Raw genomic sequence first — 27,946 nt, 5'->3', positions numbered from 1 at the left:
GATGCCATTACCCTAATTACGGAGGGCGTCGAACTACGGATCGGGGCCCTACATCGAGAGAGGATCGCCTTTTACGTCCTGCCTAACCTCGCCCATGCTTTGTTACTTGGGTTACCGTGGCTCCGAACTCATGAACCAACTCTGGACTGGCGTTTGGGGGATGTGCTCCGTTGGGGATCTACTTGTCAAAAGCAATGCCTACTGTCCGTTAGTCCTGTAGTTCCTCCTCTGGCAGTTTCCATTCCCTCCGGATTACCCTCTCCATACTGGACATTTGCTGATGTTTTTGATAAAAAAGAGGCTGAGACTCTTCCGCCACATCGTTCCTATGATTGCCCGATCGAGCTTCTTCCCGGTTCCACCCCGCCTAGAGGGAGAATTTACCCACTTTCCTCAACTGAGACCAGAGCGATGTCTGAATACATCCAAGAGAACTTGACTAAAGGATTCATTCGAAAGTCTTCTTCTCCTGCAGGTGTGGGATTTTTCTTTGTCCAGAAGAAGGACGGTTCGCTTCGACCCTGCATCGACTATAGAGGTTTAAACAACATCACGGTCAAGAACAAGTACCCTCTACCTCTCATTCCAGAGCTCTTTGATCGACTTAGAGGGGCGCGAATTTTTACTAAGTTAGATCTCCGGGGAGCTTACAACCTTGTTCGTATCCGTGCCGGCGATGAATGGAAGACCGCTTTTAATACCCGAGACGGCCATTATGAATACCTGGTCATGCCGTTCGGCCTCTGTAATGCTCCAGCAGTCTTCCAGGAGTTCGTTAACGATATTTTCCGTGACCTTCTCTACACCTGTGTTGTAGTGTATTTAGACGACATCCTGGTTTTCTCAGTGGATTTGCCGTCCCACAGAAGAAGTGTTCGTTTGGTTCTGCAACGTTTGAGAGAGAATCGTCTTTACGCGAAGTATGAGAAGTGTCTCTTCTAACAAACTTATTTGCCCTTTCTTGGTTACATTATCTCGGACTCTGGTCTCAAGATGGACCCTGAGAAAGTGAATGCCATTCTCAATTGGCCACGTCCCTATGGAGTAAAGGCTATCCAGCGGTTCCTGGGATTCGCTAACTACTATAGGCAGTTCATATCCCATTTTTCTTCTGTGATTCAGCCTCTTTCAGCTCTTACCCACAAGGGTTCCAGCCCGAAGATTTGGACCCCGGAAGCCGAGAATGCCTTTGTTCTCCTGAAGCAGTCTTTTTCGTCCGCTCCAGTATTGCACCATCCTGAAGTTAACAAGCCATTCGATCTCGAGGTGGATGCCTCCTCCACGGGAGCCGGAGCGGTGCTCTCCCAAAGATCTCATACGGGTCGACTGGTTCCTTGCGGATTCTTTTCTAAAACGTTTTCTGCCTCTGAACGCAATTATACTATCGGAGACCGTGAACTTTTGGCCATTAAGTTGGCTCTGGAGGAATGGAGGCATCTTCTTGAAGGAGCTGTTCATCCTTTCGTAATTTTCTCTGACCACAAGAATTTGGCCTATCTTCAGACTGCACAAAGACTTAATCCACGACAGGCTCGATGGTCTTTGTTCTTTGCTCGCTTCGACTTCGAGCTTCGCTTCCGGCTAGGCGACAAAAATATCAAGGCTGACGCACTATCTAGGCTTTCACAGCCTGAAGAGGTCGACGAAGAACCAGCACATATTTTGGATCCCTGCAAAGTTGTCACGGTGGCTCCTTTAAGCATGATCCGTCCTCCTCCGGGTAAGACCCTTGTGGCAAAGGGGGACAGAGAGAAGGTGCTTCGCTGGGGACATTCCTCGAAATTGGCAGGCCATGCTGGGATAAAGAAGACCTACCTTCTCATTACCCGCTACTACTGGTGGCCTGCATTACGTCAAGATATTGAGGAGTTTGTTGCCTCTTGTTCTTCTTGTGCTAAAAATAAAGTGCCTAGACGATCTCCTCGCGGAGGACTGCTTCCTCTTCCCGTCCCTTCTAGTCCGTGGCAGCATATAGCCATGGACTTCATCACCGATTTACCGAATTCCTCAGGTTGTACAGTCATCCTTACGGTGGTGGATCGGTTTTCCGAGATGGCTCATTTTGTTCCTCTGCCCGGTCTACCTTCGGCTCCAGAGTTGGCGAAGATCTTTATTTCGAAAATCTTCAAACTTCACGGTTTTCCTCAAAACATCGTGTCCGACAGAGGAGTACAATTTACATCTCATTTTTGGAGGGCGTTATGCAAACATTTGAAGGTGACTCTAGATTTTTCTTTGGCCTACCATCCTCAAACTAATGGGCAAGCAGAACGAACAAATCAAATTGTGGCTGCCTACCTACGTCACTTTTCTAATGTCCACCAAGATGATTGGGTCAGTCTTCTGCCCTGGGCTGAGTTTGCGTATAATAATCACTCCCATGAATCCTCTACAAAGTCTCCTTTCTTCATCGTGTTTGGTCAACATCCGAATATGCCTCTCCCAGTTTCCTCAACGTCTGGAGTACCAGCAGCTAATTCTGTAATTTCGGACTTTTCTTCTATATGGGGAGAGGTTAAAGAAGCACTTGGTAGGGCATCTCTTAGGATGAAAAGACATGCTGACAAGAGACGTTTAGATTCTTCTCCATTTTTACCCAGTGACAAGGTCTGGCTTTCCTCACGGTACATTAGACTTAAGATTCCTTCTTGTAAACTTGGTCCTCGCTACATCGGTCCTTTTGAGATTCTGAGTCGAGTCAACGATGTCGCCTACAAGCTGAAGTTGCCCGCCTCGCTCCGTATTCCCAATACCTTTCATGTATCTTTGCTCAAACCTGTTATTTTTAACCGCTTCCATCCATCTTCCTGTATCTCTCCTCAGCCTGTTCGTGCTGATAACATTTTTGAGGTTAGGGATATTTTGGCTATGAAGAGGGTTTGAGGGAAAAAAATGTTCTTGGTGGATTGGAGGGGTTTCGGTCCTGAGGAGAGATCATGGGAGCCGCTGGAGAATATTAATGCACCTCGTCTTCTAAACAAATTTCTATCTAGTTTTGGGAGAGGGGATTTTAAAGAGGGGGGTACTGTTACGGCCGCTACTTACCCTCGTCGCTCCGCTTCTGGTCGTCGGCGCGCTGTCCCTGCTTGCTTCGGCCGCTCCTCGTTCGGGTCCCGGCGTGTCGTTCCTCCTGCCTCTCCAGCGGCGCCGACTCCTTCCGCTGCTGTTCGTCCCCGCTGTCTTGCTTCCGGGGGGCGGCGCGCTCGTCTTCTGCAGGCTCCTCCTCCACATCCTGCTGGGGAGGTTCGGCATCTGCGCCGGCGCGCAGGGTTCTACGGTGGGCGCCTGCGCTCCAGTCTGGCTTCTCCTGCTTCCGGGAGCTGGGATCCGGTAGTCCAAACCAATCCCGGTAAGACCCTCAGTATTTCAGGCCACCTCCCCTGCTAGGAGGTGCCTGAGTGTCATTTGCTTTTTGCTCTTGCCTCTGGCCCTTCTCGTCTTGTGCTTAGTGCTAGTCCGGTATCTCTCGCTTGCCTCTCGCCATTGTGCCTTTACTTATCCCATCCTCTCTCTCTTTTTCTTTACAGTTTCGCCTCCGTTTCTGCTTCTCCTCAGTACAGCTTGTTTTCCAGTCTCCGTGTCTTCCATTGTGCGCCAGCTTCCCTGCCTCCGTGTGTCCCGCTCCTGTGTTCCGTTTTCTGTTTTCCTCTCTTGTATTTCTCCTGAGCCGTCCCTTCTGGTATCTGCTACTGTGGTTGGGTCTTCTTCGGGCCTGCCCCAGCCAGTCCCTGTATAAGGGTTGGTTAACACCTGGTCTGCTCGCCCGGAGGTAGTACCTTACCACGGTCCAGAGGGTCCACTCTCGCTTTCGTCTCAGATAGCATAACAAACGGTGAAAATTGAGGCTCAGCTTTGTTCAGTGGAGGAGAACAACAAGCAGCGGCAGACACCGTTAGAAGGCCAAACCAAACAAGTAGGCCAAATGCAGTTTAATATCTGAAACGGTGAAAATTGAGGCTCAGCTTTGTTCAGTGGAGGAGAAAAGCAAGGAGCCGCAGACACCGTTAGTTGGCCCAACCAAACAAGTAGGCCAAATGCAGTTTAATGTCTGAAACGGTGAAAATTGAGGCTCAGCTTTGTTCAGTGGAGGAGAAAAGCAAGGAGCGGCAGACACCGTTAGTAGGCCCAACCAAACAAGTAGGCCAAATGCAGTTTGATATCTGAAACGGTGAAAATTGAGACTCAGCTTTGTTTAGTGGAGGAAAAAAGCAAGGAGCGGCAGACACCGTTAGAAGGCCAAACCAAACAAGTAGGCCAAATGCAGTTTAATATCCGAAACAGGATGAAAATTGAGGTTCAGCTTTGTACAGTTGAAGGAGAACAACAAGCAGCGGCAGACACCGTTAGTAGGCCCAACCAAACAAGTAGGCCAAATGCAGTTTAATATCTGAAACGGTGAAAATTGAGGCTCCGCTTTGTTCAGTGGAGGAGAAAAGCAAGGAGCGGCAGACACCGTTAGAAGGCCCAACCATACAGGTAGGCCAAATGCTGTTTAATATCTGAAACGGTGAAAATTGAGGCTCAGCTTTGTTCAGTGGAGGAGAAAAGCAAGGAACGGCAGACACCGTTAGTAGGCCCAACCAAACAAGTAGGCCAAATGCAGTTTTATATCGGAAACGGTGAAAATTGAGGCTCAGCTTTGTTCAGTGGAGGAGAAAAGCAAGGAGCGGAAGACACCGTTAGTAGGCCCAACCAAACAAGGAGGCCAAATGCAGTTTAATATCTGAAACGGTGAAAATTGAGACTCAGCTTTGTTCAGTGGAGGAAAAAAGCAAGGAGTGGCAGACACCGTTAGTTGGCCCAACCAAACAAGTAGGCCAAATGCAGTTTAATGTCTGAAACGGTGAAAATTGAGGCTCAGCATTGTTCAGTGGAGGAGAAAAGCAAGGAGCGGCAGACACCATTAGAAGGCCCAACCAAACAAGTAGGCCAAATGCAGTTTAATTTCCGAAACAGGATGAAAATTGAGGCTCAGCTTTGTACAGTTGAAGGAGAACAACAAGCAGCGGCAGACACCGTTAGTAGGCCCAACCAAACAAGCAGGCCAAATGCAGTTTAATATCTGAAACGGTGAAAATTGAGGCTCCGCTTTGTTCAGTGGAGGAGAACAACAAGCAGCGGCAGACACCATTAGTAGGCCCAACCAAACAAGTAGGCCAAATGCAGCTTAATATCTGAAACGGTGAAAATTGAGGCTCAGCTTTGTTCAGTGGAGGAGAAAAGCAAGGAGCGGCAGACACCGTTAGAAGGCCCAACAATACAAGTAGGCCAAATGCAGTTTAATATCTGAAACGGTGAAAATTGAGGCTCAGCTTTGTTCAGTGGAGGAGAAAAGCAAGGAGCGGCAGACACCGTTAGAAGGCCCAACCAAACAAGTAGGCCAAATGCAGTTTAATATCTGAAATGGTGAAAATTGAGGCCCAGCTTTATTCAGTGGAGGAGAACAACAAGCAGCGGCAGACACCGTTAGTAGGCCCAACCAAACAAGTAGGCCAAATGCAGTTTAATATCCGAAATGGTGAAAATTGAGGCTCAGCTTTATTCAGTGGAGGAGAACAACAAGCAGCGGCAGACACCGTTAGTAGGCCCAACCAAACAAGTAGGCCAAATGCAGTTTAATATCTGAAACGGTGAAAATTGAGGCTCAGCTTTGTTCAGTGGAGGAGAACAACAAGCAGCGGTAGACACCGTTAGTAGGCCCAACCAAACAAGTAGGCCAAATGCAGTTTAATGTCTGAAACGGTGAAAATTGAGGCTCAGCTTTGTTCAGTGGAGGAGAAAAGCAAGGAGCGACAGACACCATTAGAAGGCCCAACCATACAAGTAGGCCAAATGCTGTTTAATATCTGAAACGGTGAAAATTGAGGCTCAGCTTTGTTCAGTGGAGGAGAAAAGCAAGGAGCGGCAGACACCGTTAGTTGGCCCAACCAAACAAGTAGGCCAAATGCAGTTTAATGTCTGAAACAGTGAAAATTGAGGCTCAGCTTTGTTCAGTGGAGGAGAAAAGCAAGGAGCGGCAGACACCATTAGTAGGCCCAACCAAACAAGTAGGCCAAATGCAGTTTAATATCTGAAACGGTGAAAATTGAGGCTCAGCTTTGTTCAGTGGAGGAGAACAACAAGCAGCGGCAGACACCGTTAGTACGCCCAACCAAACAAGTAGGCCAAATGCAGTTTAATATCCGAAACAGGATGAAAATTGAGACTCAGCTTTGCACAGTTGAAGGAGAACAACAAGCAGCAGCAGACACAGTTAGTAGGCCCAACCAAACAAGTAGGCCAAATGCAGTTTAATATCTGAAACGGTGAAAATTGAGACTCAGCTTTGTTCAGTGGAGGAGAACAACAAGCAGCGGCAGACACCGTTAGTAGGCCCAACCAAAGAAGTAGGCCAAATGCAGTTTAATGTCTGAAACGGTGAAAATTGAGGCTCAGCTTTGTTCAGTGGAGGAGAAAAGCAAGGAGCGTCAGACACCGTTAGAAGGCCCAACCATACAAGTAGGCCAAATGCTGTTTAATATCTGAAACGGTGAAAATTGAGGCTCAGCTTTGTTCAGTGGAGGAGAAAAGCAAGGAGCGGCAGACACTGTTAGTAGGCCCTACCAAACAAATAGGCCAAATGCAGTTTAATATCTGAAACGGTGAAAATTGAGGCTCAGCTTTGTTCAGTGGAGGAGAACAACAGGCAGCGGCAGACACCGTTAGAAGGCCAAACCAAACAAGTAGGCCAAATGCAGTTTAATATCTGAAACGGTGAAAATTGAAGCTCAGCTTTGTTCAGTGGAGGAGAAAAGCAAGGAGCGGCAGACACCGTTAGTAGGCCCAACCAAACAAGTAGGCCAAATGCAGTTTAATATCTGAAATGGTGAAAACTGAGGCTCAGCTTTGTTCAGTGGAGGACAACTGTAATGGGAGGCAGACACAGTTAGTAGGCCTAAATAAGTAAGTAGGCTAAATACAGTTCAAAATTGGTAACTGGAGTACGCAGGTGGCATAGCTTTGTTCAATGGAGGACAGCTGTAATGAGTGCCACAGACAGACTTAGTAGGCCTAAAATAAAAAAGTAGGCTAAATGCAGTTCAAAATTGATAAGAGGACTAACCAGGCGGCATAGCTTTTTTTCAGCGGAGGAGGACAACTGTTATAAGAGGCTCACACAGACTTAGCAGGCCTAAAATAAAAAAGTAGGCTAAATGCAGTTCAAAATTGGTAAGGACAACTGTTATGAGAGGCTCACTGTTATGACCTGGTGGTCAGGACAACAATGGACCTGGTGGTTAAAAGCACACGGAGTGACCTGATAGTTACTGATAATATAGGACGAGCTCTGGGACGTGGGAACTCTGCTGACCGCAATCCCTAATCCTATCAACCACACTAGAAATAGCCGTGGATTGCTCCTAACGCTCCCTATGCAACTCGGCACAGCCTAAGGAACTAGCTAGCCCTAAAGATAGAAAAATAAAGCCTACCTTGCCTCAGAGAAATTCTCCAAAGGAAAAGGCAGCCCCCCACATATAATGACTGTGAGTAAAGATGAAAATACAAACACAGAGATGAAATAGATTAAGCAAAGTGAGGCCCGACTTACTGAACAGACTGAGGATAGGAAAGGTAGCTTTGCGGTCAGCACAAAAACCTACAAAAAGACCACGCAGAGGGCGCAAAAAGACCCTCCGCACCGACTCACGGTGCGGAGGCGCTCCCTCTGCGTCCCAGAGCTTCCAGCAAGCAAGACAAAAATCAAAATAGCAAGCTGGACAGAAAAATAGCAAACCAGAGAAAAACAAGCAGTCACTTAGATTCTGCTGGGAAGAGAGGTCACAAGAACCATCCAGGAGTGAACTAGACCAATACTGGAACATTGACAGGTGGCATGGAGCAAAGATCTAAGTGGAGTTAAATAGAGCAGCAGCTAACGAATTAACCTCGTCACCTGTGGAAGGAGACTCAGAAACACCCACAGCCACCAGAGAAAGTCCATGGACAGAACCAGCCGAAGTACCATTCATGACCACAGGAGGGAGCCCGACAACAGAATTCACAACAGTACCCCCCCCTTGAGGAGGGGTCACCGAACCCTCACCAGAGCCCCCAGGCCGACCAGGACGAGCCAAATGAAAGGCACGAACCAGATCGGCAGCATGAACATCAGAGGCAAAAACCCAGGAATTATCTTCCTGACCATAACCCATTCCACTTGACCAGGTACTGGAGTTTCCGTCTCGAAATACGAGAATCCAAAATATTCTCCACCACATACTCCAACTCCCCCTTAACCAACACCGGGGCAGAAGGATCAACGGATGGAACCACAGGCGCCACGTATCTCCGCAACAACGACCTATGGAACACATTATGGATGGCAAAAGAAGTAGGAAGGGCCAAACGAAATGACACAGGATTGATAACCTCAGAAATCTTATACGGACCAATGAAACGAGGCTTAAACTTAGGAGAGGAAACCTTCATAGGAACATAACGAGACGACAACCAAACCAAATCCCCAACACGAAGTCGGGGACCCACACAACGCCGGCGGTTAGCGAAACGTTGAGCCTTCTCCTGGGACAATGTCAAATTGTCCACCACATGAGTCCAAATCTGCTGCAACCTATCCACCACAGTATCTACACCAGGACAGTCCGAAGACTCAACCTGCCCTGAAGAGAAACGCGGATGGAAACCAGAATTGCAGAAAAACGGCGAAACCAAAGTAGCCGAGCTGGCCCGATTATTAAGGGCAAACTCAGCCAACGGCAAAAAGGACACCCAATCATCCTGATCAGCAGAAACAAAGCATCTCAGATATGTTTCCAAAGTCTGATTAGTTCGTTCAGTTTGGCCATTTGTCTGAGGATGGAAAGCCGAGGAAAAAGACAAATCAATGCCCATCCTAGCACAAAAAGATCGCCAAAACCTCGAAACAAACTGGGAACCTCTGTCAGAAACGATGTTCTCCGGGATACCATGCAAACGAACCACATGCTGGAAAAACAATGGCACCAAATCAGAGGAGGAAGGCAATTTAGACAAAGGTACCAAATGGATCATCTTAGAAAAGCGATCACAAACCACCCAAATGACCGACATCTTTTGAGAGACGGGGAGATCCGAAATAAAATCCATAGAAATATGCGTCCAGGGCCTCTTTGGGACCGGCAAGGGCAAAAGCAACCCACTGGCATGAGAACAGCAGGGCTTAGCCCGAGCACAAGTCCCACAGGACTGCACAAAAGAACGCACATCCCGTGACAAAGACGGCCACCAAAAGGATCTAGCCACCAAATCTCTGGTACTAAAGATTCCAGGATGCCCAGCCAACACTGAACAATGAATCTCAGAAATAACTCTACTAGTCCATCTATCAGGGACAAACAGTTTCTCTGCTGGGCAACCTTCAGGTCTATCAGCCTGAAATTTTTGCAGCACCCGCCGCAAATCAGGGGAGATGGCAGACAAAATTACCCCCTCTTTGAGAATACCCGCCAGCTCAGAAACACCCGGAGAGTCAGGCACAAAACTCCTTGACAGGGCATCAGCCTTCACATTCTTAGAGCCCGGAAGGTACGAAACCACAAAATCAAAACGGGAGAAAAATAACGACCATCGAGCCTGTCTCGGATTCAACCGTTTGGCAGACTCAAGATAAGTCAAATTCTTGTGATCCGTCAAGACCACCACGCGATGCTTGGCTCCTTCAAGCCAATGACGCCACTCCTCGAATGCCCACTTCATGGCCAACAACTCTCGATTACCAACATCATAATTGCGCTCAGCAGGCGAAAACTTTCTAGAAAAGAAAGCACATGGCTTCATCACCGAGCCATCAGGACTTCTTTGCGACAAAACAGCCCCAGCTCCAATCTCAGAAGCATCAACCTCGACCTGAAACGGGAGCGAAACATCTGGCTGGCACAACACAGGGGCAGAAGAAAAACGACGCTTCAACTCCTGAAAAGCCTCTACAGCTGCAGAAGACCAATTGACCACATCAACACCCTTCTTGGTCAAATCAGTCAATGGTTTAGCAACACTAGAAAAATTAGCGATGAAGCGCCGATAAAAATTAGCAAAGCCCAGGAACTTTTGCAGGCTCTTCACAGATGTCGGCTGAGTCCAATCGTAAATGGCTTGGACTTTAACAGGGTCCATCTCGATAGTAGAAGGGGAAAAAATGAACCCCAAAAATGAAACCTTCTGAACTCCAAAGAGACACTTTGACCCCTTCACAAACAAGGAATTCGCACTAAGGACCTGGAACACCATTCTGACCTGCTTCACATGAGACTCCCAATCATCCGAAAAGACCAAAATATCATCCAAATACACAATCAGGAATTTATCCAGGTACTCTCGGAAGATGTCATGCATAAAGGACTGAAATACTGATGGAGCATTGGAAAGCCCGAATGGCATAACCAGGTACTCAAAATGGCCCTCGGGCGTATTAAATGCTGTTTTCCATTCATCGCCTTGTTTAATACGTACAAGATTATACGCCCCTCAAAGATCTATCTTGGTGAACCAACTAGCCCCTTTAATACGAGCAAACAAATCAGACAGCAACGGCAAAGGATACTGAAATTTGACTGTAATTTTGTTGAGAAGGCGGTAATCAATACAAGGTCTCAAAGAACCATCCTTCTTGGCCACAAAAAAGAACCCTGCTCCTAACGGTGATGACGACGAGCGAATATGGCCTTTCTCCAAGGATTCCTTTATATAACTCCGCATAGCGGCGTGTTCTGGCACAGATAAATTGAACAATCGGTCCTTAGGAAACTTACTACCAGGAATCAAATTAATTGCACAATCGCAATCCCTATGAGGAGGTAGGGCACTGGCTTTGGGCTCATCAAATACATCCCGATAATCCGACAAAAACTCTGGAACTTCAGAAGGAGTGGAAGACGAAATAGACAAAAATGGAACATCACCATGTACCCCCTGGCAACCCCAGCTGGACACAGACATAGATTTCCAGTCCAATACTGGATTATGAACCTGTAGCCATGGCAACCCCAAAACGACCACATCATGCAGATTATGCAACACCAGAAAGCGGATATCCTCCTGATGTGCAGGAGCCATGCACATGGTCAATTGGGTCCAGTACTGAGGCTTATTCTTGGCCAAAGGCGTAGCATCAATTCCACTCAATGGAATAGGATACTGCAAGGGCTCCAAGAAAAAACCACAGCGCCTAGCATACTCCAAGTCCATCAAATTCAGGGCAGCGCCTGAATCCACAAATGCCATAACAGAATAGGATGACAAAGAACAAATCAGAGTAACGGACAATAGAAATTTAGACTGTACCGTACCAATGGTGTCAGACCTAGCGAACCGCTTAGTGCGCTTAGGACAATCGGAGATAGCATGAGTGGAATCACCACAGTAAAAACATAGCCCATTCCGACGTCTGTGTTCTTGCCGTTCAGTTCTGGTCAAAGTCCTATCACATTGCATAGGCTCAGGCCCATGCTCAGATAGTACCGCCAAATGGTGCACAGTTTTACGCTCACGAAAGCGTCGATCGATCTGAATGGCCAAAGACATAGACTCATTCAGACCAGCAGGCATGGGAAATCCCACCATGACATCCTTAAGGGCTTCAGAGAGACCCTTTCTGAAGATTGCCGCCAGGGCACATTCATTCCACCGAGTGAGCACAGACCACTTTCTAAACTTCTGACACTATATCTCCGCTTCATCCTGACCCTCACACAGAGCCAGCAAGATTTTCTCTGCCTGATCCACTGAATTAGGTTCGTCATAAAGCAATCCAAGCGCCAGGAAAAACGCATCAACATCACGCAATGCCGGATCTCCTGGCGCAAGGGAAAATGCCCAGTCTTGAGGGTCACCATGTAACAAAGAAATAATGATATTTACTTGTTGAACAGGGTCACCTGAGGAGCGAGGTTTCAAGGCAAGAAACAATTTACAATTATTTTTGAAATTCAAGAACTTAGATCTATCACCAAAAAACAAATCAGGAATTGGAATCCTAGGCTCTGACATCGGATTCTGAACCACAAAATCTTGAATGTTTTGTACACTTATAGTGAGATTATCCATCAAAGAGGACAGACCTTGAATGTCCATGTCTACACCTGTGTTCTGAACCACCCAGATGTAAAGGGGAAAAGAGAGACAAAACACACTGCAAAGAAAAAAAAATGGTCTCAGAACTTCTCTTAAGCTGGTTTCACATTGGTGTTTTTTGGGGTGCGTTTTTGCTGTAAAAAACGCAAAAAAACGCATGGTGAAAAAACGCATGTAAACGCGTGTAAACGCTGCGTTTTTTTGACGCATGCGTTTTTGCATGTGGTGAAAAAAACGCGGCGTTTTGACGCGTTTACATGCGTTTGCGTTTTTTAAATGCATGCTGAGAAATGTGTGACAGCTGCCAATCATCAAAAAAAAAGTAAAAAACCCACTATAAACAGAAACAGTTATGGTTAGGGTTAGGGGTAGGGGTAGGGATCATAACCCTAACCCTAACCCTAAAGGGATCCTACCCCTAACCCTACCCCTAACCCTAACCCTAAGGGATCCTAACCCTAACCCTAACCCTACCCCTAACCCTAAGGGATCCTAACCCTAACCCTAACCCTACCCCTAACCCTACCCCTAACCCTAACCCTAAGGGATCCTAACCCTAACCCTACCTTTAACCCTACCCCTAACCCTAACCATAAAGGGATTAGGGTTAGGGTTAGGGTTAGGATCCCTTAGGGTTAGGGGTAGGGTTAGGGTTAGGGGTAGGGTTAGGGGTAGGGTTAGGGGTAGGGTTAGGGTTAGGATCCCTTAGGGTTAGGGTTAGGGGTAGGGTTAGGGGTAGGGGTAGGGTTAGGGTTAGGATCCCTTAGGGTTAGGGTTAGGGGTAGGGTTAGGGTTAGGGGTAGGGTTAGGGATAGGGTTAGGTTCCCTTTATCACCTTTATGTTGGGGGGTGGCATATCAGTGTGTTTTCTGTTTTTTTAATAAAAAAACGCACACGTTTTTTACCGCAAAAAACGCATGCACCAAAAAACGCATGCGTCCCCATTGACTCCAATGTATTTTTTGACCCAAAAAAAACGCATGAAAACGCATGCGTTTTTTTTTGGTCCAAAAAACGCTTCTAAAAATACTACAAGTAGCATTTCAGAAAATGAACGCATGTAGTAAAAAAACGCATGCGTCAAAAAACGCGACCAAACGCGTACAGAAAAAAACGCATGCGTTTTCAATGTTAAAGATAGAAAAAAAAAACGCATGCATTTTTTTGAAAAAAAAACGCTGCAGACAAAAACGCAATTGTGAAACCACCCTTATCCCTCTATTGAGATGCATTAGTACTTTGGGCCACCTGTACTGTTATGACCTGGTGGTCAGGACAACAATGGACCTGGTGGTTAAAAGCACACGGAATGACCTGATAGTTACTGATAATATAGGACGAGCTCTGGGACGTGGGAACTCTGCTGACCGCAATCCCTAATCCTATCAACCACACTAGAAATAGCCGTGGATTGCTCCTAACGCTCCCTATGCAACTCGGCACAGCCTAAGGAACTAGCTAGCCCTAAAGATAGAAAAATAAATTCCCCAAAGGAAAAGGCAGCCCCCCACATATAATGACTGTGAGTAAAGATGAAAATACAAACACAGAGATGAAATAGATTAAGCAAAGTGAGGCCCGACTTACTGAACAGACTGAGGATAGGAAAGGTAGCTTTGCGGTCAGCACAAAAACCTACAAAAAGACCACGCAGAGGGCGCAAAAAGACCCTCCGCACCGACTCACGGTGCGGAGGCGCTCCCTCTGCGTCCCAGAGCTTCCAGCAAGCAAGACAAAAATCAAAATAGCAAGCTGGACAGAAAAATAGCAAACCAGAGAAAAACAAGCAGTCACTTAGCTTCTGCTGGGAAGACAGGTCACAAGAACGATCCAGGAGTTAACTAGACCAATACTGGAACATTGACAGGTGGCATGGAGCAAAGATCTAAGTGGAGTTAAATAGAGCAGCAGCTAACGAATTAACCTTGTCACCTGTGGAAGGAAACTCAGAAACACCCACAGCCACCAGAGAAAGTCCATGGACAGAACCAGCCGAAGTACCATTCATGACCACAGGAGGGAGCCCAACAACAGAATTCACAACAGCTTACACAGACTTAGTAGGCCTAAAATAAAAAAGTAGGATAAATACAGTTTAAAATTGGTAAGAGGAGTACACAGGTGGCATAGCTTTTTTCAGCGGAGGAGGACAACTGTTATGAGAGGCTCACACAGACTTAGTAGGCCTAAAATAAAAAAGTAGGCTAAATGCAGTTCAAAATTGGTAAGAGGAGTACACAGGCGGCATAGCTTTTTGCAGCGGAAGAGGACAACTGTTATGAGAGGCTCACACAGACTGAGTAGACCTAAAATAAAAAAGTAGGTTAAATGCTGTTCAAAATTGGTAAGAGGAGTACACAGGCAGCATAGCTTTTTTCAGCAGAGGACAACTGTTATGAGATGCTCACACGGACTTAGTAAGCCTAAAATAAAATAGTTGGCTAAATGTAGTTCAAAATTGGTAACAGGACTAACCAGGCGGCATAGCTAGGTACTGGGGTGGGCTCCTCTGCTGAGTAGCAGACAGTGGTAGGAGGCGCAAAGTATTAACTGGTCTAAATGGAGGCCAGGGCCCCTGTATATTTTAACTATCATCTATCATTTCAACAAATTTGTATTGGCAGTACAATTGAAGGATTTAACAGCACAGACTACACAGTGGTGGAGCAGGGAGAGGTAAGTATTGCAAGGGGTAGAGCACTGTTTGAGCTGGGGGAACACTCTCTCGTGGGCGACGGTACTGGCACAGGGCCCCTCATATTACGACGGTGTGTCTGATGTTGGGTGTGCACCACCACCGTCAGAGACACTTCATTGTACTATGAGGGACCCTGTGCCAGTGCCGTCGCCCAAAAGTGGGCACACCCACCTGTCCAGGCAAATGGCACTCGCACGGGTGCTTGCGCCAAGTGGTGACCACGGCCCTGTGGGGGGAGTCAGCCCATTTAGGGAGGTATAAAAATGGCCTATGGTGGACATTCAGCAGCTGCAAATGGAGGAATTGGAGCAGTCAGTAAGAGGAGGCCAAAAGCAAGACATTTTTCAGGCAAGCTACGTGTCAGCAGGGAAAGGTGGGGCAAAATAATTAGAAATCCATGATTGGTTCATTTTAATGAAGGTTAGATCATCAACATTTCGGGTAGCCAAACGAGTCCTTTTTTCTGTCAGTATTGAACCAGCAGCACTGAAGACTCTTTCTAATAGCACACTAGCAGCTGGGCAAGCGAGCTCCTGTAATGCATATTCTGCCAATTCAGGCCAGGTGTCTATTTTTGATGCCCAGTAATCAAAGGGGAATGACCTGTGAGGGAGAACATCGATAAGGGAGGAAAAATAGTTCGTAACCATACTGGAGAAATGCTGTCTCCTGTCACTTTGAATCAATGCAGCACTACCTGTCGTGTCTGCGGTCATTGCGAAATCACTCCATAACCTGGTCATAAAACCCCTCTGTCCAACGCCACTTCTGATTTGTGCACCTCTAACACCTCTGCCATGTTGCCCCCTACAGCTCGTGTGAGAACTATTACCGCCGCTGTGTGCTGGGAATGCCTGAACCAAACGGTCTACAAGAGTTGCTTGTTTGGTAGCCAATATTTGCTTAAGGTTCTCATGTGGCATGATATTTTGTAATTTCCCTTTATATCGTGGATCCAGGAGGCAGGTCAACCAGTAATCGTCATCGGTCATCATTTTTATAATACGGGGGTCCCTTTTTAGGATACGCAAGGCATAATCAGCCATGTGGGCCAATGTTCCAGGTGTCAATTCACTGCTTGTGCTGGGTTGAGGAGCACTTTCTTGCAAATCAACATCACTTGTCTCCCGCAAAAACCCTGTACCTGACCTTGCAACTCCACCAGTTTCTATTGCCCCCTGAGAAGCATCCTCCTCCCATAAATATTCATCCCCATCATCCTCCTCCTCCTCCTCTTCATCCGCCACCTCATCCAGGAGAGTTCCCTGGGCAGACAATGGCTGACTGTCATCAAGGCTTCCCTCCTCCTCAGCCGCAGACGCCTGCTCCTTAATGTGCGTCAAACTTTGCATCAGCAGACGCATTAGTGGGATGCTCATGCTTATGATGGCGTCGTCTGCACTTACCAGCCGTGTGCATTCCTCAAAACACTGAAGGACTTGACAGAGGTCTTGGAGCTTCGACCACTGCACACCAGACAACTCCATGTCTGCCATCCAACTGCCTGGCCATGTATGTGTATCCTCCCACAAATACATTACAGAACGCCTCTGTTCGCACAGCCTCTGAAGCATGTGCAGTTTGGAGTTCCACCTTGTTGCAACGTCGATTATTAGGTGGTGCTGGGGAAGCTTCAGTGATGGTTTAGCATACAGCTGGAGTGTACGGGCGACGGCAAATGTGCGAGCAAAGTATTCGCACCTTCAGGAGCAGGGCTGGTAACCCCGGATACTTTTTCAGGAAGCACTGCACCACCAGGTTCAAGGTGTGAGCCAGGCAAGGAATGTGTTTCAGTTCTGAAAGGGCTATGGCAGCCATAAAATTCCTTCCGTTATCACTGACTACCTTGCCTGCCTCAAGATGTACACTGCCCAGTCATGACTGAGTTTCTTGCCGCAAGTACTCGGTCAGTACTTCCGCGGTGTGTCTGTTGTCGCTCAAACACTTCATTTCCAACACAGCCTGCTGACGCTTACCACTAGCTGTTCCATAATGTGACACCTCGTGTGCAACACTGGCAGCTGAAGATGGAGTGGTCGGGTGACTGCGCTCTGTGGACGAGCTTTCGCTTCTGGAGGAGGAGGAGAAGGGGTGTCGAACGCCTACTGCTAATTGTTTCCTAGACCGTGGACTAGGCAGAACTGTCCCACTATGGCTGTCCCCTGTGGACCCTGCATCCACCACATTAACCCAGTGCGCTGTGATGGACACCTATCGTCCCTGGCCATGCCTACTGGTCCATGCATCAGTTGTGAGGTGCAACTTTCTACTGACTGATTGCCAGAGTGCATGGACAATGCGGTCTTTGACATACTGGTGGAGGGCTGAGATGGCTTTTCTCGCAAAGAAGTGTCGACTGGGTAGGTCATAGTGTGGTACTGCGTAGGCCATCAGGGCTTTGAAAGCTTCGCTTTCAACCAACCGGTAGGGCATCATTTCTAACGAGATTAGTCTAGCAATGTGGGCGTTCAAACCCTGTGTATGCGGATGAGAGGATGAGTACTTCCTTTTCCTAACGAGAGTCTCTTGTAGGGTGAGCTGGACTGGAGAGCTGCATATGGTAGCAGGGGTGGTAGTGGACATGGCATATTGAGAGAGGGTTGGTGATGGTATTCTTGATGTTGGCCTACCTACAGTGTTTCCTACCAAGAACCTTGTGATTCCCTGACTTCTTTGGCCTTGCGACGACACCTCCACATTTGCTGTTGGTGGTGTCCTAACCGGTGGGCTTACAGTGAGGGAAGCAATGTAGCGTTGCTGACTACCTTCATTCTGAGCGGGTGCACCAATGGTACGGGACGTTTGGTAGTTAGTCCAGGCTTGCAAGTGCATGCTGGTTAAATGTCTACGCATGCACGTTGTATTTAAATTTTGGACATTCTTCCCTCTGCTAAAGGTCTTTGAGCATTTCTTACAGATAAATTTACGCAGATCATTCGGATCTTGGTTAAAAAATTTCCACACTGCACTCTTCCTACTATCGAATACCTTTTCAGGCATTGCATGCTGTTCTCCTTTCACCGGATGGCCACGCTGTCCTAAAAGTGTTTTTGGTTTTGTCAAACGTTTTTGGCAAGATACGGGCCTGCCAGATGAAAGCTGTTGTAATGTAGATGCCTGCTGTCGATCATCCTCATCCGCTTCAGAGCTACTGCCAGCGGCACCCTGTTCCCCCAATGGCTGCCAATCTGGGTCAACAACTTGGTCGTCTATCACCTCCTCTTCAATGTCATGTGCACCTTCCTCTGTGTCACTGTGTAAAGTGCTATAGCGTTCGGGACATGGCACCATAGTCTCATCAGGGTCAGATTCTGGCTCAGTACACTGCGAGGGCAATGTAGTGGTCTGAGTCAATGGAACAGCATAATAATCTAGCTGTGGCTGTGCATTTGTGCACTCCATGTCCAATTCATCTTGTAATGGGTTGTTAACTATTTCCCTTTCTAACCCTGGCACGGTATGTGTAAAGAGCTCCATGGAGTAAACTGTAGTGTCGCCTGCCGCATCCTTCACTTTTGCTTTGGGTGAAGGACACAAGGAAGCGACTTGGTCCTTACCGGGAGCATCCACTGACGACTCGCTGCTTTTATATTTTGAACTTTCGGAAGAGGAGGCGAAAGAGCTAGAGGCTGAGTCAGCAAGGAAAGCCAAAACTTTTTCCTGCTGCTCCGGCTTTAAAAGCTGTTTTCCTACTCCCAGATAAGGGAGCCTTCGAGGCCTTGTGTAGCCAGACGATGACGCTGGCTCAACACTTCCAGCCTTAGGTGCTATTTTGCTTTTCCCACTACCATCAGATGCTCCACCACCACCACCACCACCATCAGTACCAGCTGGCAATGACCGCCCACGGCCTCTCCCACCAGACTTCCTCATTTTTGGGGAAAACCTAACCAAAATAACAACCGTTATCTGTTACTGTAAAACAAGGTAGAAGGTGTATATAAACTTGTTGGCAATTTAAATCTAATTTTTTTTGGGGGGGAGACTGCGGAAAAAAACAGGCCCTGTGTATTACACTACACAATGTAAGTGGCACAACGTGGCTGGCAGATATACGACCAACAGAACTGACGTATAGAAACTTTTTGTCAATTTAAATCTCACTTTTTTTGGGGGGGGAGACTGTGGAAAAAAACAGGCCCTGTGTTTTACACTACACAATGTAAGTGGCACAACGTGGCTGGTAGATATACAACAAACAGAACTGACGTATAGAAACTTGTTGCCAATTTAAATCTCCTTTTTTTGGGGGGGAGACTGCAGCTAAAATCAGGGCCTGTGTATTACACTGCACAATGTAAGTGGCACAACGTGGCTGGCAGTTATACGACCAACAGAACTGACGTATAGCAGCTTGTTGGCAATTTAAATCTCAGTTTTGGGGGGGAGACTGCGGGAAAAAATAGGCCCTGTGTATTATACTACACAATGTAAGTGGCACAACGTGGCTGGCAGATATACGACAAACAGAACTGACCTATAGAAACTTATTGTCAATTTAAATCTCACGTTTTTTTGGGGGGGAGACTACAGCAAAAAACAGGCCCTGTGTATTATACTACTGTTATGGCTGGCAATCAGGCAACACAGCGTGCAGTAATCAGCGCACATACAGAGATCTGGCAAAAACCCAAAACAATAGGACGAGCTCTGAGACGTGGAATCTCTGTAGACTGCAGTACCTGAACTGTCCTCACACAACTGGAAGCAGCAGTGGATTGCGCCTATCACTACCTATGCAACTCGGCACTGCCTGAGGAGCTGACTAGCCTGAAGACAGAAATACAAGCCTGACTTACCTCAGAGAAATACCCCAAAGGAATAGGCAGCCCCCACATATAATGACTGTTAGCAAGATGAAAAGACAAACGCAGGAATGAAATAGATTCAGCAAAGTGAGGCCCAATATTCTAGACAGAGCGAGGATAGCAAAGAGAACTATGCAGTCTACAAAAAACCCTAAAACGAAAACCACGCAAAGGGGCAAAAAAGACCCACCGTGCCGAACTAACAGCACGGCGGTGCACCCCTTTGCTTCTCAGAGCTTCCAGCAAAAGATAATAACAAGCTGGACAGAAAAAACAGAAAACAAACTAGAAGCACTTATCTAGCAGAGCAGCAGGCCCAAGGAAAGATGCAGTAGCTCAGATCCAACACTGGAACATTGACAAGGAGCAAGGAAGACAGACTCAGGTGGAGCTAAATAGCAAGGCAGCGAACGAGCTCACCAAAACACCTGAGGGAGGACGCCCAGAGACTGCAATACCACTTGTGACCACAGAATTCACAACAGTACCCCCCCCTTGAGGAGGGGTCACCGAACCCTCACCAGAACCCCCAGGCCGACCAGGATGAGCCACATGAAAGGCACGAACAAGATCTGGGGCATGGACATCAGAGGCAAAAACCCAGGAATTATCTTCCTGAGCATAACCCTTCCATTTGACCAGATACTGGAGTTTCCGTCTAGAGACACGAGAATCCAAAATCTTCTCCACAATATACTCCAATTCCCCCTCCACCAAAACAGGGGCAGGAGGCTCCACAGATGGAACCATAGGTGCCACGTATCTCCTCAACAACGACCTATGGAATACATTATGTATGGAAAAGGAGTCTGGGAGGGTCAGACGAAAAGACACCGGATTGAGAATCTCAGAAATCCTATACGGACCAATAAAACGAGGTTTAAATTTAGGAGAGGAAACCTTCATAGGTATATGACGAGAAGATAACCAAACCAGATCCCCAACACGAAGTCGGGGTCCCACACGGCGTCTGCGATTAGCGAAAAGCTGAGCCTTCTCCTGGGACAAGGTCAAATTGTCCACTACCTGAGTCCAGATCTGCTGCAACCTGTCCACCACATAATCCACACCAGGACAGTCCGAAGACTCAACCTGTCCTGAAGAGAAACGAGGATGGAACCCAGAATTGCAGAAAAATGGAGAGACCAAGGTAGCCGAGCTGGCCCGATTATTAAGGGCGAACTCAGCCAACGGCAAAAATGACACCCAATCATCCTGGTCAGCGGAAACAAAACATCTCAGATATGTTTCCAAGGTCTGATTGGTTCGTTCGGTCTGGCCATTAGTCTGAGGATGGAAGGCCGAGGAAAAAGATAGGTCAATGCCCATCCTACCACAAAAGGCTCGCCAGAACCTTGAGACAAACTGGGAACCTCTGTCAGAAACAATATTCTCAGGAATGCCATGTAAACGAACCACATGCTGGAAGAACAAAGGCACCAAATCAGAGGAGGAAGGCAATTTAACCAAGGGCACCAGATGGACCATTTTAGAAAAGCGATCACAGACCACCCAAATGACAGACATCTTTTGAGAAACGGGAAGGTCAGAAATGAAATCCATCGAAATATGTGTCCAAGGCCTCTTCGGGACCGGCAAGGGCAAAAGCAACCCACTGGCACGTGAACAGCAGGGCTTAGCCCTAGCACAAATTCCACAGGACTGCACAAAAGCACGCACATCCCGCGACAGAGACGGCCACCAAAAGGATCTAGCAACCAACTCCCTGGTACCAAAGATTCCTGGATGACCGGCCAGCACCGAACAATGAAGTTCAGAGATAACTTTACTAGTCCACCTATCAGGGACGAACAGTTTCTCGGCCGGACAACGATCAGGTTTATTAGCCTGAAATTTCTGCAACACTCTCCGCAAATCAGGGGAGATGGCAGACACAATGACTCCTTCCTTGAGGATACTCGCCGGCTCAGATAACCCCGGAGAGTCGGGCACAAAACTCCTAGACAGAGCATCCGCCTTCACATTTTTAGAGCCCGGAAGGTATGAAATCACAAAATCAAAACGAGCAAAAAATAACGACCAACGGGCCTGTCTAGGATTCAAGCGCTTGGCAGACTCAAGATAAGTAAGGTTCTCATGATCAGTCAAAACCACCACGCGATGCTTAGCACCCTCAAGCCAATGACGCCACTCCTCGAATGCCCACTTCATGGCCAGCAACTCTCGGTTGCCCACATCATAATTACGCTCAGCAGCAGAAAATTTCCTGGAAAAGAAAGCACATGGTTTGAACACTGAGCAACCAGAACCTCTCTGTGACAAAACCGCCCCTGCACCAATCTCAGAAGCATCAACCTCGACCTGGAACGGAAGAGAAACATCAGGTTGACACAACACAGGGGCACAGCAAAAACGACGCTTCAACTCCTGAAAAGCTTCCACGGCAGCAGAAGACCAATTAACCAAATCAGCACCCTTCTTGGTCAAATCGGTCAATGGTCTGGCAATGCTAGAAAAATTACAGATGAAGCGACGATAAAAATTAGCAAAGCCCAGGAATTTCTGCAAACTTTTTAGAGATGTCGGCTGAGTCCAATCCTGGATGGCCTGAACCTTAACCGGATCCATCTCGATAGTAGAAGGGGAAAAGATGAACCCCAAAAATGAAACTTTCTGCACACCGAAGAGACACTTTGATCCCTTCACAAACAAGGAATTAGCACGCAGTACCTGGAAAACCATTCTGACTTGCTTTACATGAGACTCCCAATCATCTGAGAAGATCAAAATGTCATCCAAGTAAACAATCAAGAATTTATCCAGATACTCACGAAAAATGTCATGCATAAAAGACTGAAAAACAGATGGAGCATTGGCAAGTCCGAACGGCATCACCAGATACTCAAAATGACCCTCGGGCGTATTAAATGCCGTTTTCCATTCATCTCCCTGTCTGATTCTCACCAGATTATACGCACCACGAAGATCAATCTTAGTAAACCAACTAGCCCCCTTAATCCGAGCAAACAAGTCAGAAATCAATGGCAAGGGATACTGAAACTTAACAGTGATCTTATTAAGAAGGCGGTAATCAATACACGGTCTTAGCGAACCATCCTTCTTGGCTACAAAAAAGAACCCTGCTCCCAATGGTGACGACGATGGGCGAATATGTCCCTTCTCCAGGGACTCCTTCACATAACTGCGCATAGCGGTGTGTTCAGGTACGGACAAATTAAATAAACGACCCTTAGGGAATTTACTACCAGGAATCAAATCGATAGCACAATCACAATTCCTATGCGGAGGAAGGGCATCAGACTTGGACTCTTCAAATACATCCTGAAAGTCCGACAAGAACTCTGGGATGTCAGAAGGAATGGATGACGAAATAGACAAAAATGGAACATCACCATGTACTCCCTGACAACCCCAGCTGGTTACCGACATAGAGTTCCAATCCAATACTGGATTATGGGTTTGTAGCCATGGCAACCCCAACACGATCACATCATGCAAATTATGCAGTACCAAAAAGCGAATAACTTCCTGATGTGCAGGAGCCATGCACATGGTCAGCTGGGCCCAGTACTGAGGCTTATTCTTGGCCAGAGGTGTAGCATCAATTCCTCTCAACGGAATAGGACACCGCAAAGGCTCCAAGAAAAATCCACAACGTTTAGCATAATCCAAATCCATCAGATTCAGGGCAGCGCCTGAATCCACAAACGCCATGACAGAATATGATGACAAAGAGCACATTAAGGTAATGGACAAAAGGAATTTGGACTGTACAGTACCAATAACGGCAGAGCTATCGAACCGCCTAGTGCGTTTAGGACAATTAGAAATAGCATGAGTAGAATCACCACAATAGAAACACAGTCTGTTCAGACGTCTGTGTTCGTGCCGTTCTACTTTAGTCATAGTCCTGTTGCACTGCATAGGCTCAGGCTTACTCTCAGACAATACCGCCAGATGGTGCACAGATTTACGCTCGCGCAAGCGACGACCGATCTGAATGGCCAAGGACATAGACTCATTCAAACCAGCAGGCATAGGAAATCCCACCATTACATCCTTAAGAGCTTCAGAGAGACCCTTTCTGAACAAAGCCGCTAGTGCAGATTCATTCCACAGAGTGAGTACTGACCATTTTCTAAATTTCTGACAATATAGTTCTACATCATCCTGACCCTGGCATAAAGCCAGCAGATTTTTCTCAGCTTGATCCACTGAATTAGGCTCATCGTAAAGCAATCCCAGCGCCTGGAAAAATGCATCAATATTACTCAATGCAGAATCTCCTGGTGCAAGAGAAAACGCCCAGTCCTGTGGGTCGCCGCGCAAAAAAGAAATAATAATCAAAACCTGTTGAATAGGATTACCAGAAGAATGAGGTTTCAAGGCCAAAAATAGCTTACAATTATTTCTGAAGCTCAGGAACTTAGTTCTGTCACCAAAAAACAAATCAGGAATCGGAATTCTTGGTTCTAGCATTGATTTCTGATCAATAGTATCTTGAATCTTTTGTACATTTACAACGAGATTATCCATTGAGGAGCACAGAGCCTGAATATCCATGTCCACAGCTGTGTCCTGAAGCACTCTAATGTCTAGGGGAAAAAAAAGACTGAAGACAGAGCTAAGAAAAAAAAATGATGTCAGGATTTCTTTTTTCCCTCTATTGGAAATCATTGAATAGGCTCCTTGTACTGTTATGGCTGGCAATCAGGCAACACAGCGTGCAGTAATCAGCGCACATACAGAGATCTGGCAAAAACCCAAAACAATAGGACGAGCTCTGAGACGTGGAATCTCTGTAGACTGCAGTACCTGAACTGTCCTCACACAACTGGAAGCAGCAGTGGATTGCGCCTATCACTACCTATGCAACTCGGCACTGCCTGAGGAGCTGACTAGCCTGAAGACAGAAATACAAGCCTGACTTACCTCAGAGAAATACCCCAAAGGAATAGGCAGCCCCCACATATAATGACTGTTAGCAAGATGAAAAGACAAACGCAGGAATGAAATAGATTCAGCAAAGTGAGGCCCAATATTCTAGACAGAGCGAGGATAGCAAAGAGAACTATGCAGTCTACAAAAAACCCTAAAACGAAAACCACGCAAAGGGGCAAAAAAGACCCACCGTGCCGAACTAACAGCACGGCGGTGCACCCCTTTGCTTCTCAGAGCTTCCAGCAAAAGATAATAACAAGCTGGACAGAAAAAACAGAAAACAAACTAGAAGCACTTATCTAGCAGAGCAGCAGGCCCAAGGAAAGATGCAGTAGCTCAGATCCAACACTGGAACATTGACAAGGAGCAAGGAAGACAGACTCAGGTGGAGCTAAATAGCAAGGCAGCGAACGAGCTCACCAAAACACCTGAGGGAGGACGCCCAGAGACTGCAATACCACTTGTGACCACAGAATTCACAACATACTACACAATGTATGTGGCAGAACGTGGCTGGCAGATATACGACCAACAGAACTGACGTATAGAAGCTTGTTGGCAATTTAAATCTCACTTTTTTGAGGGGGGAGACTGCAGCAAATAACGGGCCCTGTGTATTACACTACACAATGTAAGTGGCACAACGTGGCTGGCAGATATTCGACCAACAGAACTGACATATAGAAGCTTGTTGTCAATTTAAATCTAACTTTTTTGGGGGGAAGACTGCGGAAAAAACCAGGCCCTGTGTATTACACTACACAATGTAAGTGGCACAATGTGGCTGGCAGATATACGACCAACAGAACTGACGTATAGAAGCTTGTCAATTTAAATCTCACTTTTTTGTGGGGAGACTGCAGCAAAAAACAGGCCCTGTGTATTACACTACACAATGTAAGTGGCACAACGTGGCTGGCAGAAATACGACCACAACAGAACTGACGTATAGAAGCTTGTTGGCAATTTAAATCTCACTTTTTGGGGGGGAGACAGCAGCAAAAAACAGGCCCTGTGTATTACACTACACAATGTAAGTGGCACAACGTGGCTGGCAGATATATTAAAAAATACAAGGGTTGTAGTACAATTTCAATCTCCCTACAAAGATCAAAGGACAAGTATGGCAGCAATAAAAAGGACTGCTGCACACAAAAGTGTGGACAAAGAAACAAGAGAACTGTGCAGAAAGGAGCAACAGGATTTTTGCTTTTAAAAAAGCAGTTGGTTTGCACAGCGGCGTACAAACAGCAATGCAGCTATCAGGGAGCCTTATAAGGCAGCCTAATAAGCTACAGCGCTGATGCACACAAAAAAAAACTCCACTGTCCCTGCAAACAAAAGGTGGTGTTGTGCAGTGGAAATCACTACAGCACAAGCAGTTTCGGGGTTAATCTTCCCTCCCTAACTATATCACTTCTTCTGATGAAGCTGCAGCAACCTCTCCCTATGCTAAAATCTGCAGAAGTAAGATGGCGGTCGGCGTGCAAGCCCCTTTATAGCCCCTGTGACGCCGTAGAAAGCAAGCCAATCACTGTAATGCCCTTCTCTAAGATGGTGGGGACTGAAACCTATGTCATCACGCTGCCCACACTCTGCGTCCGCCTTCATTGGATGAGAAATGGCGCTGAAAGCGTCATACGAAACGCGACTTTGGCGTAGGATCGGGTCGGGTTTCATGAAACCCGACTTTGCCAAAAGTTGGCGATTTTTGAAATTGTCCGATCCATTTCGCTCAACCCTAGTAGGCAGATCCGGAGAAAAAAACGAGAATGTCGTCAAGGTACATCACAATGCAGGAATACAAGAGATCCCGGAAGATGTCATTTATAAACTCCTGAAACACTGCAGGAGCATTGCAGAGACCGAAGGGCATGACCAAATATTCATAGTGCCCATCCCGTGTGTTGAATGCGGTCTTCCACTCATCTCCAGCACGGATGCGAACCAAATTGTAGGCTCCAGAGAGGTCAAGCTTAGTAAAAATTCTTGCTCCTCGTAGGCGATCAAAGAGCTCAGGGATGAGTGGCAGTGGGTACTTGTTCTTGATGGTAATTTCATTGAGCCCTCTGTAGTCAACTGTTTACTGTACATGCTGTACTTATCTAAACACTGCCTCCATCTTCAGTATCCTCTTATGCTGACTCTCTACATATTGCCCCCACATGCTGCCCTCTAAATACTGTCTCTCACAAGCTGACCCTCCCCATACTATCTTCCACGAGACATACCTTTCCATATTGTCCCCTACAAACTCTGCATCTCCATATTGTCGCGCACATGCTGCCCCTCTCCATATTGTTGCCCACAAGGTGCCCCTTTCCATATTGTCTTCAACAAACCAACCCATCTCTTATTCTCCCTTACAAGCCATCCCTCTCCATACTGTCCACCACATGCTGCCCCTTTTTCATACTGTGTTCTACAAGTTGCCCAGTGTCCAAATTACTCCCCCTTGCACCCTTTTCCTCCATACCACGCTTTCACACACCACCTTACCTTCCTACATCTACAATAAGTCTTCTGTCTTTGGCTCCTATAGAGTGCTTAATGTCTGGCCATCTTTAGGCCGATGTGAGGTCAGAAGTATGATGAAATGACCTCATCATCCCGCTGCATATTGACTAGCTGACAAGTGGTCCTTTTCTGCAGTTAACGCACCGCTTATTTTTTTTTTTTTCAATTGTATTTGCGTCTGCAGGGCGTGAATACAATTGAATACAGAAAAGAGGAACCAGTGTTCTCCCTGTTCTCCGAGCTAGTGTCAGTGTAACAGCCACTTCAGAGACCTGACTGAGTTCCACTACTGGGGAATGGCAAAATGCTGCCCCTTTGGAGATGGCTCTGATCGTCACCTGAGGCAAGATGCTGATCTAGCCTCATGGCAACAGTGGGCTTGAACAAGAAAATATTTTTTTATTTTTCTTTCGAGGTTGTGGATGACCCTTTTAATGGCGCAACCTGCCTCCTTCAGTGATATTTCTGAAGTGATATTCTCACATGGCACCAAAGATGTGTTTCTAAACAATTCATCCAGTCTTCCACAAGATGATCCTGATAGAAACACCCCCGACAAAGTTCACACCAATGACTTTTCAAACAACATATCAGTTGGTAGCTTGAAAAGTTGTATGTTGTAACGGGCCTTTAAGTTTCATTAAACGGCCTGCTCTCTAGGTTACATTAAGCATGCTGCCCGCTCTACTCCTTACCAAAGATTTGAGACCCAATTTCTCATTTGCAGGGTTAAGTCACTTTTTGTATGTGGTATCCATTGATGTTTCTATGTGCCAAATGCTTCAAAATGACACACATGGTTTTGTGAATTTTGCACAAAATCAAGAATGCACTTTATCTTTAATCTGTTTTCCAAATTTTTTTACACAAAAAGTAGGATGTTCTAAAT

Source organism: Ranitomeya imitator, chromosome 7, assembly GCF_032444005.1.
Source record: "Ranitomeya imitator isolate aRanImi1 chromosome 7, aRanImi1.pri, whole genome shotgun sequence".
Lineage (NCBI taxonomy): Eukaryota > Metazoa > Chordata > Amphibia > Anura > Dendrobatidae > Ranitomeya > Ranitomeya imitator.
The sequence above is the reverse complement of the archived record's forward strand: the minus strand, read 5'-3'. Positions refer to the sequence as shown.